Source organism: Anser cygnoides, chromosome 17, assembly GCF_040182565.1.
Source record: "Anser cygnoides isolate HZ-2024a breed goose chromosome 17, Taihu_goose_T2T_genome, whole genome shotgun sequence".
In the NCBI taxonomy this organism is placed as follows: Eukaryota; Metazoa; Chordata; class Aves; order Anseriformes; family Anatidae; genus Anser; species Anser cygnoides.
The window spans coordinates 1,417,685-1,426,833 of NC_089889.1; the positions used below are offsets into that span (position 1 = coordinate 1,417,685).

General features: G+C 52.8%; 1 protein-coding gene across 4 annotated transcripts in view; it reads right to left on the minus strand.

The window, feature by feature from the left end:
* KIAA1671 (KIAA1671 ortholog) overlaps positions 1–8,902 on the minus strand; it is a 72,704-nt gene extending 63,802 nt beyond the window's left edge. For 3 of the 4 annotated variants that reach the window (XM_066979287.1, XM_066979285.1, XM_066979288.1), the window contains exon 1: positions 8,816–8,902. The gene's annotated coding sequence lies outside the window, so the exon portion shown is untranslated. The remainder of the gene's footprint in view (positions 1–8,815) is intronic. The other variant, XM_066979286.1, reaches the window with a different exon arrangement.
* Between the last annotated feature and the right edge of the window lie 247 nt (positions 8,903–9,149).

Sequence of the window (9,149 nt, forward strand, 5' to 3'; positions counted from 1 at the left end):
GCCGTAGGCACCACCTAGCAAATTGCGACTCGCAGCATTCCTGGCGGCTGACAGCGAGGAGTCACAGCACACGTCCAGCCCCAGGCTCCCCTGTGCACGGCAGGAGCCGAGCCGATGTGGGCACTTCTGAGAGTGGGAACGCAGGGGAGTTTTTGTGGCTACCCTTTTTTTTTTTTTTAAATGCGTGAACCCCCAAAATGGGTCCATGCATAAAAATGCCCCAAAATGCTCAATACAAAATGCTCAGAAAAGCCCCAAAATGCTCCAAATAGCCCAAAAATGCTCAAGACAAAATGGAAAGAACAGTAGAATTAAAGTCGGACTTGTTTTCCTGGTATCGGCATCACCTCCGAGTGAAGTTTTCCAGCACACCCAGCAATGGCACAGGACCACATTGAAAATCCAGCTTCAGCACGAGTCCTGGCAGTCCAGCAGAACACAGCCCCAAAAACACCAGCCTCCTGCCCAGCAGGACAACGCAGGAAAGGCTGCCTGACAAAGTCCTCCTTCTCCCAGGTTGTTGACCCTACAGCAGCAATTTGAATGCTGTACTTAAAAGATCACCTGAGTTTGAGCAAGGCAGTTATTAAAAAATCTTCAGCTGGATTAATTTTGCTCTCGTTATGCCTTTCAGTATATAGATGGAGCCATTAAAACTCAAATAGACGTGAGCATCAGGTTTACATTTTTCCACTCATGTCCAGTAAAAATCAAAAAAAAGGTCAAGACCAGTGAGAGAGGGGTGGGTCTATTTCGAGTCAAATAACATACGGTTATAAAATCTAAACACTTGATAACAGATTTTGGCCAAGAGAATGTTAAATGCTATGTCAGCATCTGCTCTACTGAAAATTTCAAAGTACTGAATTGTTTTGATAGTTCTTTGACCTCTGCCCCACATATTCAACACAGCGTTAATTTGGGAAGGAATTATTACTGCAGCAGGGTGCTGCTTCCTACCCAGCATCAGTAACCTGCCCCAAGCTGCGCACCCACAAAAAGACTGCCAAGCAAGGAATATTTGTGTCAGGGGAGCCACTGCTGCTCCATCGATAAGGCTCCCGCTGCCACCTCAGCGGTCACATCTAGCTGTCCACATGCACCAATTGTCTAAGCTTCCCCACCACCACCACGGCAATTACCTGTTTGAGAAATACTGGGAGTTTTGCTCCTTTCATTACCTGGTAGCAAGGCATCGTTAGCAGCAACCCACAAAGGAGTTTCTTCCCCCACCAGCGGCCACAAATTTAACAGGGCACTGCAGTTTTGCACGGCTGTGAGGACTCAGACCTGTTTTTTTCTCATTTGTGAACAAAAGCACATTTAAGCCAAGGACTCTGACAGCACAAAACCTACACATTAGCCATTGTTTACTGCCTCGTTCTTCAGACGCACGATGCTACGCAGCAAAATCAAGGCCTGTAATGAATTACTGGTCAGCACGCTATCTAGAAGCTTTGTGACTACAACAACTCCCTCCATCTCCTTATATGCTCAAGAAAGCACAGACAGGGAAAAATAGCCAATTAACTGAAAGTCAACAGTTCGGTCTCATAAAGCCTGACGCATTTGGGAGGGGGGCAGAAAGCAGAACAGCAGCATGCAGAGCACAGCGCCGGTGTCCGAGCGCAGCCGGCGGTCCCACCGGGGTGGGGAGCACGGGCATTTTTGTGCCACAACCACAGAGCACTCCTTTAAGCCTTCTGCTAGGTTTTAAGCACAGGAGCTGCAGAACGTAACACATCAAGATGAAGATAAAACAGAAAAACCTTTAAAAAATAAAAAGGCACAGACTGTCATACAATACATGGTACAAGGCAGAGATTTACGGCCGGTACCAGTGACTGGCTGACACGCGCAGGAAGGCTGGCAGGAAGGCTCTCACCAGCCCACCGCTCTCCAGATGCTAACCTGCCATCTGCTTCATTGCCGCCTTCCCCTACACCCTTTAAAGATGTTCTCAAAATGCTGAGTTTGGGTGCCCCTCCCACACTTACAGGTTGTCTGTGCTCCTACCAGCGACTGGGTCCTGCTGCAACCAGTGCAATTACCAGGATGCTGAGACATGGGTTTCCAGAAGAGAGTTGTCTCAGTACTTCAAGGAGCCAACACAAGCAGAAAATGGTGTAGGTCAACCTTTACGAAGGTTTTAAAGCAGTAACACCCAGAATGAAATGAGCAGGAGGTAGGCAGAAAAGTAAAAGAAGTCTCGCCCCGAGAGCACGTGCGAAGGCTCCAGCCATCGCAAGGTACAACGCTTCTCATTCACTGGGAGCAACGCCACCAAGCTCAGGTTTCTCACATCCTTAGAAAGGATGCAACAGACATAAGAGCATGGTCATTTGTAGAGCAAAGCTAAACAGAAGAGAAGAAAGGATTTTTAACCTTAAAGTAACCATTTTTAACACCCATAAATGCAGCAATCTGAAAGTCCACTAACCTGGAATTAAAGCCATTGCCTTTCCAAAAAGAAGAAACCCAATGGAACTGAGCAGAGAATTTCGGAGACAATTTGAAAAATAACCCAACCTGCTCCATACAGAGCCAAGCTTGTGCAAAACCTGTCCTAGTCAGCCATGCATCTACGGTACAGAAAACTGGATTCAAAATCAACTCTTTTTTTACTCTGTGTTACAGTTCAACACCAGCAAAGGCAACAGTATGTGCGATCATTACATTAAACATATATCACAAATGCTTTAAGGTATCACCAAATCTCTAAAGGTACTTACTACACACGCTGGTTAGGGATCAGTATTGACACGCACTCCTAGGACTCAAGACCAAATACAAGAGAAAAGGCTCCACGTTGTTCACAGGAGGCAGTCAGTAACTGGACCTAAGTTACACATCTGCTTCCACACACAATCTCATTTCATTTTTGTCCGCACATAATCAATGAATTCAATCATCACAGCTATCCTGTATCCCAAAATAAAGCCTTTCCTTCCAAGAAAAGAAAAAAAAAAGTATATTTCATCCTAAGCAAGGCTCCATCCTCTCCTAGCTCTCATCTCCACGCTAAGACCAGCCCGGCAGAGGCACCGATTAAGCGCGTGCTTTGTGTAAGGACCTCAGTACAAACCAGACCCGTGGTGGTGTTTCCCGCACCCGATGGCAGCGCCGCGCACAAGACAGCTTCTCCCTGCCCAGAGCTAACCCTCGGCACCCCGAGCGCCGAGCAGAGGCTCTGATGGAATCTGCAAGCACTGCAGAAGCAAAAGGAAGCGCAATTCCAATACGTTTAACAACCGAATTAGCATAATGCTCGCCATGCAGAAACCAGCTTCCCTGACCTTCCCAAAATGCTGATCCGCAACTATCGATGAGCCTTTCCTATGTGGACTGTGATTCAAGTACAGCTAAGAAAGGAAACGAGAAAACATCCATTGCCCCATCAAGTTGAGCGAGAACAGCTCAGAGACGTGGAAACCACCCCTGCAACCACACACAACCTCGGAGCAATACCAGGTACCTCTTACCACAATGTAAAATTGCATTTGAGGGTAACAGGATCAGAACTCGTACTAGAAACCCTCCTGCTATCACACCAGTCCATTTAATCTCTTCTTCATTGCAAGCGGTAACCAGAGAGAGATGGAATACTCTTAAAAAAACCTTTCATTTGTAAAGAACAAACTGAACGCTGACTAGTAAGGATTACAAGACACATACATTCAAACATGTTTCAGAAATACTTCACATTAACTGCATAAATCAAGATACCTACTTTCTCAAACACAACTGCTATCGTAGGCTGAAATGTAACATGCAAGAAAAAAGCTCTGTATCATTCATACATGCATCCTGCAAGGACAGGATGATATTTAAGGTAACCATTAGGGTGCTTAAAATATCCTAAGGGCAAATTATACTAATATGTGACATTTAAAAGCGCCAGCATAGTTAGAGCACTGTTTGACACCAAACAACAAACAACAAAAATGACATTTCTTGTAAGGTCGCTAAGTAAAGGAACAAACCGGCTGAACTGCACAGCTTTGGCCTCAGTGCCCATTTTAGAAAGGCATCCATGCTCGTCCTGCTCAATGAAGAATTCAGAGCGTTCTCATGAAAATCAAACGCAATTATGGTGGCCAAAAATTCCAGCCCTGTTTAAAACATATGACTTTGCTGGGCCAAATGCTTTCGTTACGGATGAGAGGGCTTTGTCCATCGAAAGCCTTGTATGGCTGAACGTACTCGCAGCAGATAAACATCCCTCTCCGGCTTTGGCACAACTCGCTCCCTACCAAGAGTTACTGATACCGAAGCTGAATTGAGAAGGCAGCCAGACCCGAATCCAAGCTGGAGTCTGAGCTCGTTAAAAGAAAGGAATAAAGACAGGCTTAAATTCCATTCCTGTTTGTGTCTTCCAAGTGCTAACCATCATTGATCACCCTACGTTTACGTCGGCAGGAATGCCAAGTTGAGAACCGCACATTTATTAGCATCACTCGATGAAAGGCACAGAAGGCACGTGTTTAACCAACACCAAGAGCAGAAAAACAGCCACTACAAAAACACAAACAGTGCCTGCTGTGCATGGAAACAACACTGTTTGCACCAAAAGCACACACAAACACTCATATTTTCATGCATTTCTCTGAAATAACAGCAGCTTTTTACGCTTAGAAAGGAAGGATAAGGTTTGTTGGTTTTAACTGCTGGAATTAAAGAAAAACGAACAAAGCGAAACCATCATCATCTTCACTTCCTCACCTCTTCTCCTCTCCACCACGCAAACCTAAGCGTTCCAAACAACAAAACACCGCTCATTTCTTTTTCCCCCGTCTTGCCATCCAACTTACGTGCCCCCAAGCTGCCCCCGCGGCCAAGCTGAAGCTGCCCGCTCTCGGGCTGGCCTCGCTCGAGGGGCACACACACGCTTTCAAGCGATGCCAGCGCGCCGCGGACCGCGCTGCCGAGCGGTAACGGGGTCGGGCGCGCAGCCGAGGCACCGCGGCCCCAGCAGAGCCTGGTCCTCGCCTCCCACCGAGCTCCCCCCCGGCTCCGTACAGCTGGGCAATGAGATCGCTCTGATTAAAGAAACTCCTGGAGCACGCACGTATGATTTTTTTTTCCCCTCCAAGTGAAAACCATGCAGATAGCTCATTGCTGCAGGTTTGGTTATCTTTTCCTACTTGTTACAGCAAGCTAATGGCCATCCTGACTCATAATTATTACAACAGCGAGAAGCTTTCGGTTCTCACACTGTTGCAAGTCCAACATTCATTTTATTTCAGGCATGCCACAGCTTTATTATAGCTCAAAATGGAAAGCTCGGGCATTTAATACTGATAAGAACTTCTACGGAACAGCTCAGTAACTGGCTTTAAGGCAGCCCAGATTTTCCCCCAGAGGCTTCAGGGCACATTCGCAGGACAGGACTCGAAACACAAACGAGCAGCAATTTCAGCTCATAACCCCCAGCAGCCCCACACTGCCCAAATCGCAGCACCACAATCACACCGGCCTAAAAAAGCGTTACAGTTCCCTTCCTTTCCTCAAGTGTGCTTTGTAGAGGTGAAGAGTACGAAAATAAAATTTGACTGCCACTGTTTCCACGAAATTGTACTAAAGAACAAAAAAAAAAGTACTGAAAAAGTACTGAAAACTGCCAAAATACGTATTAACAAATTGGAATTTTCTCCTGCTTGTGCAGATGTATTGAAAAATAACCCCACCCAGCCCAGAAAACCGTTTGAGAGCTTTCTTGCTGCAGTTCCAGCACCACGCATTTCCAAAACAAACCAAAGACAGTTGGAAGCAAGAAAATAAGCCACGTGGGTTTGAGGAAGGAGCCTGAAGAGGATCGAGCTGTTTACAGAGGTTCTTTCAAGGCCTGACAAAAACCCTCATCCCCCGAGCAGACCTTTCTGATGAGCCATTCAGCTCCTACCAGCTGAATTTCAGCTGAAGCCAGCGGGCACAGCACGCCCTCGGCACCGCGGGGAGCACCCGGGGCAGCCCAACGGCCAGCTCCTCCGGCATTTCGGGAAGAGGCCGTGCCCTTGGCTGCAGAGGGCAGGTGCACCCAGACTCTACCAAGCGTGCCAGCTCCTAGCCGTGCTGTTAGATCTGTGACACCTGTGTCAGGGCTGAAGCTTGCTGTTGAGCTCTCCGCACGCTGTCACCCCAGGGGGGTTTGGCTGCAAACTGGGGACAGCCACCGCACGGTGCCTTGTGCGGCAAAGGCCGCTCCTGCCGCCAGGGAGTCCTCGTTTAAACGGGTCCCGAGGCCAAAGCGAGAAGCTCGTGGCTTTTCCCACGTGATGTCTTTGGATGATTCCTACACAGAAAACAAAAAACACACCTAAAGCGTTGCAACACCCTCAGCTTCTCATCGCCCTTGCACACCAAGCACAAAGAAGTGATACAGAGCGCGCTCACAGCATCGCTGCAGCTTCGTGCCCGGACTTGCAGCATTAAGCAGTTTACTTCAGGCTCGCTTTTACAAACAGCCCGCTGAACACAAGGCGATCTGTTCTGTGAGCGTCCCCTTGAAGTTCTGAACAGGCACAGCACTTTCCTCCCAAAAGCTGCTTGCTGCTTAAGAATCCAACAAGGAGCCCCAAAAGATTGCGCCTACGTTAAAGACTGATATAAACTAGCAGAAAAGCGAAGACACCGAGCATCTCGCAGCCACCGACAGCATCATGCGAAAATCTACCAAGCTATGGAAGAGAAAGACTTCCAACCAGCATTATTCATACCCTCCTGCAGGAAAACATCCTATAAAAAGAAAGCTTGGAAGCACGGAAAGGACAGCGGCACTGCATGTAACTGGATGCCAAAGATGTAAAACTTGCCGTGAGGCACGCAGGCACACACCCCTTTTACAAGTCACATCTCTAAATACCTCCACAGCACGCAGCTCGGCGCGGCAAACCCACCGGCGGAGGAAACTTCCCCTGGCTAGGGAGCAGCACCAAGTCACCGGTTTCGGTGGAGCAGCGAAGTGAGGAAACCTGCCAGCTCAGGGAGAAAAACGGTGACACACGGGACTCCGCGGTAAGGAGCCAACACGTCCAAGCACACGGGCAGCACGAGGTCCGAGCCCCGTGCCGACAACCTGTAGGGCATCCCCGCAAGCAGCACTGCGCCGAAGTTTTTGAGCCTGTGCGATGCTTTTTTTTTTACCACTATTTAGAAACTCACGGACAGGAGAAAAATCACCAGGAGCCGCGTCAGCTTTGTCCGGATGGCTTTTGGAAGAGCCACCCGAGGACAGACGGCTCCAAGGGCAAAGAGAAAGCAAAGACCGATCCCGCAGAAAGGACTGGGCAGCGAGCGCAGCAACGCATTCCTCACCGAGGAGAAAGAGCTCGCTTTTTACTTCACCGTAACCAAGCCCGTGTGAAGGGGAAAGGAGGCGACGAGGCCGGCTGCAGAATTACCTAGTAGCCAGGGAAACAAGGCACTGACCCGAGCAGGGCCCGGGACAACCCCGGAGCCGTGCGGGGAACGCTTGCTCCTCGCGGCGCGGTTTCCATTCCGCGCTCAGCCCGTGCAGTGCCAGGGCTGGAGAGCTTCTTAAATACTGTCCTCGGAGGCTGAAATTCTTGCAGCCGAGTCTCTTCCCAAGCCATAACCGATTTTCCCCCCTTCGGAAGAACTCGGGCCTGCAGGAAGCCCGCGGACAGCCGAGGGGCTCAGCTCGCACCCCCAGGCAGCAGTGCTGCTGCACGTGGTTGGAAACAGCATTAAGAAAGGAAAATCACAGCTACGTGCGGCTGGCAGCACGGCAACGGGCAGAGGTAATAAACTGCTCAATTACCAGACGTTAAGGTCTCCCTAGTACGCTGCTATCTAGTCGGCCAGAGCGCAGATGCGCAGCGGCGGCGATGGGCACGCTCCGACCTTTCTCCCCCGGCCACGAGGCTGAGCCTCCCGGACTGCGGAGCGAGCACCAACCTTGGACCGGCGCTCGCATCATTTACTGCCGCGTATAAAAACGGGACGGTGAAAACGACGAGGTGAGGTGTCTGAGTCAGAAAACGGCCCCGGACTTCCGCTGCTTTCAGGGAACGTCCGTGCCACGACAAGAGCCGTCTCGGTCTTGTACACGCGCTGCAAAAGGAGCGTTAATTAGAGCGGAGGAATGCAGAGGAGCAGCGCGAGCATCGGGGTAAAGCAGAAAACCTTTGCCGACGGCCTGACGAACGCGCACCCCCGGCTGCTTTCGCAGGGAACGGCACGGCACGCAGCGAAAAAAAAGAAAAAAAAAAAATCCTACGAAAACGGCAGGGAAAGTTCATAAACTCCCGAAGGGAAGATTTTTTTTGGGGGGGGGGGGGGGGGGTAACGGCACCGACCGCAGCGATGCCGCCCGGCGGGGACGGAGGGAGGGGGCGGACGCGCAGCCCCGGCGGCGGCCCGGCCACCGGCACGGCGGCACCGTCCTCCTGCCGAGGCTCGGCCCGGCCCCGCCGTTACCGGGGGAACGCGGCTTTACCGGCGCCCCCCCCGCCCCCGATCGCCGCCCCGGGGCCGTTCCCCGGCAGCAGCCGCCTGCGGGAGCCGCGCTGCGACCACGCCTGCGGCACCGGGGGGTGGAAGAGGGGGGGGCTCCGTCCGCTGCCCCCCCCCCCCCCCCGCAGGACCCCGCCGCCACCCGCAGCGCCGCGGGCCCGCCCGCCCGCCCGCCGCCCCGGGACCCCCCCAGCCCGCCCCCAACGCGCCACCCCCCCGGGGCTTCCCCGCCCGCCGGTACCGGCCGTGCCGCAGCGAGAAGCGGCGCTGCCGGGGGGTGGCGGGGGGGGGAAGCCCCGGGGCTGGAGGCTGCGGCCCCGCGCCCCCCGCCCGCTCTCACCTCACCGCCCCGCTCCGCTCCGCGCCCCGCCGGGCAGGCGCCGACCGGGCCGGGCACGGCCCGGGGTGGGCGGGGCCGGGGCGGGCGGGGAGTGGGCGGGGCCTCGCCGAGCCACGCCCCCACGCGGTGCCCGGCCCGGAGGGGGGGGGGAAGCGGCTCTGTTGCCACGGCGACCGCGCGGCTGCGCTGGGGTGGGCGGGGCCGCGCCCCCCCCCCCAACACACGGCCCCCCCCCTCGGGTTGCGGGAGGCCACGCCCATTCCACCTGCCCCCTCTCCCCCCCCCGTCACGGTGGCCCGGGCGCTGGCGGCGGGTTCCAGAGGCCGCGGGTTCG